We start from the raw sequence: 6,850 nt of genomic DNA on the forward strand, positions 1-6,850 counted from the left end.
ACTAGATTTCAAAGCTTACAATTTTCCCAAAAAACTAGGGTTTCACTCTCTAGGTCATGGGTTCCTTTCCAAAACGTTTTCAATGGTTGATTTATGATGGATTATGATTGAATTGATGATTTATTGTTGATTTATTATGAAATCACCCCAAGAACCTATGAATTCCCCTTATTACTAAATTGTGATCTCATGATGTGGGTTGATTGATTATAGAAGCATGTGAATGGATTATGTTTATATTGATTGAGATAATTGAATCATGATATTATCCATATCTAATGTAGATATTCTAGATGTTTGGGTTGAATGCGATACATGGTCCTTGAAGGGCAACTCATGCGAATTGTACATGTTTATGAGAATTGTGCATGAGCTTATAATTCACTTAGAGAGTGAAGATCCTATGACTATGGTGTAATTGTGGTATTATTGAAAAATCATTCTCCCTATACCCTTGCACATGACTATGCATGAAATGTCTATGACTATGATGATTTTGTTGTGTTAATTGAAAGGCTATACTCATGAACACACTATGAGCATGATGTGAATGTTTTACTCACATAATGGTGATTCTAAGGTTGGAAGGTTATTCTCACCTCTTGAATCTATGAGCTATATCATGATATCATGTTGGATTGATTGTTAGTGCATTCTTTCATAAACATGAATGTAAGTCAAGACTTAACATGAACTTAAAGGGAATTATGCTTAGCCCCTAGTGGATATGACAATGAGATGAAATATTTTACGTTAGATAGTCTGGCTTTCCAAATGGGTTCCTTCTACGCTAGTTAGTCCGGGTTCCCAAAATAGATATCTCATGAGATGGAAACCTTTTACCTCAGTTATTACGGGTTTCTAGAAGTAATCTCCCTATCCCGTAACTATGTTCCCACATAGGTCTTTAGTTACTGGATCCAACAAAGCTATCAAACATGAGTTCTACCTTAGGCAAGTATGACACCTCTTTTCGGTGTGGGGGAATGACTGATGTTTGTGTAATCAAGAAACAACTTCCGATGCAAGTGTCTACGATCGTACAATAGTTTAGTAACCTAACCAAGGGTTGGGATCGTTCCCAAGAGAGTGGTTTTGAGAATTAATAGAAGAATAAAACTTAGTTCTAACTAGTCGTAGCTAAAGACATTAACAATTAAAAATATTGTAAATTAAATGGGGACACAAGAGTGTAAATTAACAATGGGGGGTTTTGTCACTAGTGAGTAAAAACAACAAAATAAACGAGGGTTCTTAAGTAATGAGAGGGGATCCATGGGATGTGACGGGAATACGGGTTAAGCTAGATTATTGGGTACATGTTTTCGATAGAAGATTCATAGAACAATTGTGACTAGGCAAGACTTTAAGGGGGATAACCTCTCTCTTGAGCAACTTACCCCATTTCAAATGCGTTCCTATCGGACACCCACTTGCCGCATAAAGGCTAGCCTGCGCCTTAACCTACTCACTCTCTCGAGCTGAGTGAGTGGACATGGGACTAGGATTCAGTCTCTCGAGTTAAACCTCATGTTGACCCACTCGCACTGGCCATCAATTTAGTAGTCTTAGTTTTACGACCTCTCTCTCTTGCAAGCCGAAAACACATAAATAAACTTGTATTTACAACTACAAATTCATTAATTTCATCCACAACTACTAAATGAAATCACAATTAAACTACGATTAAACTATTAACAAGCAAGACCCAACAATTATCTTAACCCATATTCGCTAAACTATACCCCAAAAATTTGTGACACATATATAAGATATAAATTTATACCAAATTGAGCTTGCATTCAACTGGGTTTGAAGATTTAAATCTTGATACAGGCCAAAAGTGAAGAATCCAAGAGACCCAAACACAAATCTTGAAGATGAAACCCTTTGGATCTTCAAGTCTTCAAAACCCTCTCAAGCTTAGAGAAAAAATATCAAAAAGTACTATTCTATATGAAAATTATAATAATTGTTCCACCCTTAAAACTACTACTCCAACTAGTATTAATAGTTTTCACAGATTTGTGTGGCAGCGAATCATTCGGTGTGTTTAGTCAGAATCACCGATCAACTCGGCGATTCGCCCTTTAGTGTAGTTCATCGCTGTCTTGCACCAACTTTCAGCATCGTCGTGCTCTGGGTCTTTGGGCGACATGGTACTGCTTCGCGGAACTTCTCGGCGATGCGCCGACTGCTCCCTTTTTCTGCTGACTTGATCCTTTCCTTCAGGGCTTAGCACACTGGAACAAAAGGCGAAGTAAGACCCTTCGGCGATTCGCCCAGTGGACTCCGCGATCCTCAGGCCTTCATGTCTTTGTTCTTTTCAGCCTTTTCGTTGCTTTTCGCGATGTAGTGTCTATGCTTTCCTTCAAACTTCAAATACCTGAAACTTAAGGGTTTTCATCAGATATTGAGATAAAATAAGCATTTGAGGACACAATTTTTATTAAAATATAGCCCTAAATGAGTCCAATTTGTGGATTCATCAACACCCCCAACTTAAAGTTTTGCTTGTCCTCAAGCAAAACTTAAGTTCAGCAGTTCAACAAGGATATTTCAAACAGTGCTACACAGGACTCAATTATGAATGTACACAACAAGACTCAATTTACTTATGCAAGGATCAATTGTGTACTCAAAGATTCAAGTTGTGACTCATCATTACCAAAGATTCTCATGCTCACAATACTTGGTTCAAATGCAAGTTCAAGCTCAACAAAAGCCTTTGAATGCCCTCATAGAAATGATGATTCCATTTTCACACACAAAGGTATAATCAATTTAAAGTTCAGGAATTAGATACAATGTTCACACTCACAAAAATGAACACAATGCATGATTTCACCCATAGGTTTGCCCGTATTTACCTATCAACATTTGTTTCGACTTTGTCAAGATCACAAAGGACTTAACAAGGCTTGTAAAGGGGTTGAGTGCAAAGGTATGATCATTTAGCCTCAGTGACTTTCATCCTCATGAAATGTGGTGCTCACAACACTTCATTTCCTTTTCCTTCATCATTTTCTTTAGTGCATCATAGGTCATCCTATTATTTGCTTCCCATGGATTGCTCAAAACACTATTTCTTTGGTACTTTATTCCACAACTTTCTTTTTTATTCTTTTCTTTTCTGTTTCTCTTTTTTTTTTTTATATATGGAGGGGTTCTATTTTTCTCAACACCATGGGTTAAAGGAGACTTTCCTTGCACTTTTTGACTTTCACTTTTCTTTTCACCACACCCCCAACTTAGGATTTTTGCCTAAGTTGGCTATTCAATTAATCACAATTCAAGAAGATTATAGGTAATGGACTAAGAAAGGTCTTGTTTTCATCAAGTTTCTTCCAAAGAAAGGTAAGGCTCACAGGGTGTTCAAGAGAGAATCACACGCTCACAAGGTAGGTCATAAAACAGGTATATGTCAAATTGGTTCACACTCTTCGAAGTTGCCTAAGATCATATCAAGAGAAAGTCTTACTTAGTCAACCGGACGAACATGGCAAATTCTAGGTGTTGTCATGCATGGTTCTAGGTAAGCTTATCACACAAGGCATCGACACTTAAGTCACACAAGACTCCACACTTTTGCTAGTGTGCAACGGTCATCACAAGAGAATCGATTTGATAAATGACTAATCACAACGAGACGCAAAGAGTTCACATATTATCTATGCAACTTCATTTGGCCTCATCGTAGCCGTACATTCATGTTCGTTTGATTGTAAGTACTATTCAAGTAATCAGTATTGATCGAAACTGAGTCACAAATTTTCCAAGGAACAACCACATTCAACAACATATAAAGGGTGGCGAAAATGTGAGAAAATTTCAAAAATTTTTGGAATGGTCAAAATCGTTTTGCAATTTAAATAAAAGAAGCCACAAGTTCAAACATCCATAGAAAAGTAGTATTAACACAATTTTAAAATAGAACGACCCAAATATATACACAAAACATGAACAAAAGTAGCACACAAAAGGTGTGAGACTCACCTCACCACAAACAAAAGCATTTTTCCTCAAATACGAATGAAAGTATCCAGCAAGTCAATTAAAGAAAGATAGAGAGGAAGGTAAAGAGGGATCTTGTCTACATAGTCGCTCCATCTGTCTGGGCATCAGTACCCAGAGTGACCCCCAGAAGGACCAACTCCACTAGATCCAACAACAGGTGCTAAGGAAGCCTGCATAATAGCATCTATCATAATTGCTTCTATCTCGGTCAGGTCTTCATATGTAGCTCCCTCAGTCTCCTCATGCATCTCTTCATCAGTTTCTGCTTCTGACTCAAGATTGACTATCTGCTCCACTCTATCCCGATGTCCAGTGGTGGTCTGAGGCATCTTAGGCACATCTAGAATTCCACTGTTCCAAAGACCATGGACACATCGGTGGACTTCAGGTGGTCTACAGCTTTTCGCAGCGCAACATTGGCAGCTTTTAAAGTTGTCACCTCCTCTGTGGGCTCTTGGTTGTGCTCATACACCACTATCCTGGCCGCTAAGGCATCAATGGTAGTGCTCAGAGGTGTCACAACATCAGTTAGGGTAACCTGGACCATGCCTAGAATAGGGGCCTCTAGATTGGCAACCCGACGATCAGCAGAAAGGGCCAGTTGTCCCATCCGGAGTGGGGAAACCTTGGTTAGTGGAGGTTGAGAAACATCAAAAATAGTAGTGGGTCTGGGAGACCGTGCAACATCAAAAGAGCGTGAAGTGCCAGAGGGAGTAGCCATGGCAATGGATATACCTAATGGCCCAGGGGCCGGAGTAGACAGAGATGCCTCTGCAAGTGATGATTCAGTGTTTACTAACTCCACTGATGCTACCTTCTTCCTTTATGCTTGATCCTTAAGGTACTCGGCTTTGATCCTCTGGATATCAGTGGAGGATGTGGGAATTACCTCCATATCTTTCTTTGCATCTCTAGGGACTCGAGCTTGTTTACACAACTCAGTTATTAATATCGGGAAGGGAAGTGAGGTCAGGTGCTGCCTTGCACGCCTAAGCATCTCTGATGCAATGATTCATCCAAATTTTAGCGTTGTTCCCTTAATGAGACAACCTAGGGAGGCTGCTTTTGCGTGGCGAATGATAGATTCATTCTGTGAAGGTATAATCGTGCTACTGATGAAGCCAAACCTGTATCTTGCTGCCATATTTAGGTCTTTTTTTTGATAACTGCCTCAGTCTCAAGCCACTTTGGTGTACCATCGGATATCAATGGGGCCAACCATGCCTTCATACTTTCCAGTGACGTTTTTCTGATCATGATTTGACTGTTGTCCTCGATGTTGCGGTGCAACCCAGAACAACATTTATAGCAGGAGGGCCGCAGTGCACTTTCTTTCCCCTGACAACTACATAGTCAACCGGTTCAAATTTGGCTGCCGGTATCTTCCCATGTGGTAATAATGCACTGTATGCACTGTAGAACTCTCTTACCCAGCTTGAAACATACGGGCCACAGGGCTTTGTGAAAATCTGGAAGTTATGCGATTTCAGACATCTCATAATCTCTGGATACTTATCAATCACTCCATCCGTGGATAGACGTTTTTCTTCAAGAATTGTCCTTAATCCTTCCGTCTTGAATTTGTTCATTAACTTGGGAAGAGGACCCTGTATTGGTGATGCCAACACTATTGCTTGTTCTAGGACTGGGGGAATATGAGTGGTCAGCAGAGGCTTCCGGATCCTAGATGGATCATTCAGCTTTTCAGATCTCAACTCAGCTCTTTGTGTCATCAGCTCATCATCATCAGAGGTTGTGCTTTGGATTTCTTATTGTTCATCATTACTCCCAGAAGTAGTGAGATAAGTGTCATAAATCCCCTTGCTGTCAGAGTTGCTCTCTAGTCATGTCGGTGCCTTGCTCTTTTTTCTCCCCTTTTTACCAATTACGGAAGGCTTTGCAGCCCTGCCTTTTAATACAACTGCACCTTCATTGATTTTAATCCCCTTACCCTTATTTCGGGGTGGCATGTTTCTACCTGCGCATTTGGGTCTGGCCATGTCTGCAATACATTTAGATAAAGTTAGCAACTATTTGCGTAAGAATATCAAAAATTTACTACAGACAGATTCGCCGAGCAAGTCGGGGAGTCGCCAATGACTCTCAGCGAACATGGGTTAGCTCGCCGAAAGTTCCATGATCGCAAGTGTTTAGAGGTACAAAATCAAACATTATGTACAACATGAAATCAAAGTCGAGGTAAGGTCTTTCGACGAATCGCCAAGTGATTCGGTGAGCTTGACTCAGCATGCCGAATAGTCTAAATTTATCAGAAAGGCACAATACACAACATATGATAAAATTACTTGCAATGAGAGTATAAATATCACAATTACATACAGGGTTTGGAGAACCAACCTTTTAGGTAGATTAAGTCAAGATTGTGATGCTAGGCAGCATATTAATACATATCCAAGCATTGCTAAAGCAGCTAAAATACTCACAAGATGCAAAATTTTTGAAAATACTAAGTTTGTGCGATTTTGCGAATATCGAGAGTGAGAGAAAATGAAAAAAAAAAGTTGAAAGTCAAAACCCGTGGCTTTATAAAAACCATGCAGATCTCACCCATTTGGCGACATTATTTGAATTCGCTTTGCTACTCGGCAATCCGTCGAGTGTTTATCTACCTCATCGAGTTTTACAGGATCCTCAGTCAAGGTGAGGACCCAAACGACGGTCTTTGTCAGGGTCACTGATCTAGTCGGCGATTCGCCAATTGGACTTGTGTAATTCATCTTGTACTTTTCACAAACTTTTCATGCCCAATCCTACAAAATCAACACACCTTTATTTCAAAAATAACAAATTACAAACATTTAAGGATTTTGGG

This window comes from Solanum stenotomum, chromosome 10 (genome assembly GCF_019186545.1).
Source record: "Solanum stenotomum isolate F172 chromosome 10, ASM1918654v1, whole genome shotgun sequence".
In the NCBI taxonomy this organism is placed as follows: domain Eukaryota; kingdom Viridiplantae; phylum Streptophyta; class Magnoliopsida; order Solanales; family Solanaceae; genus Solanum; species Solanum stenotomum.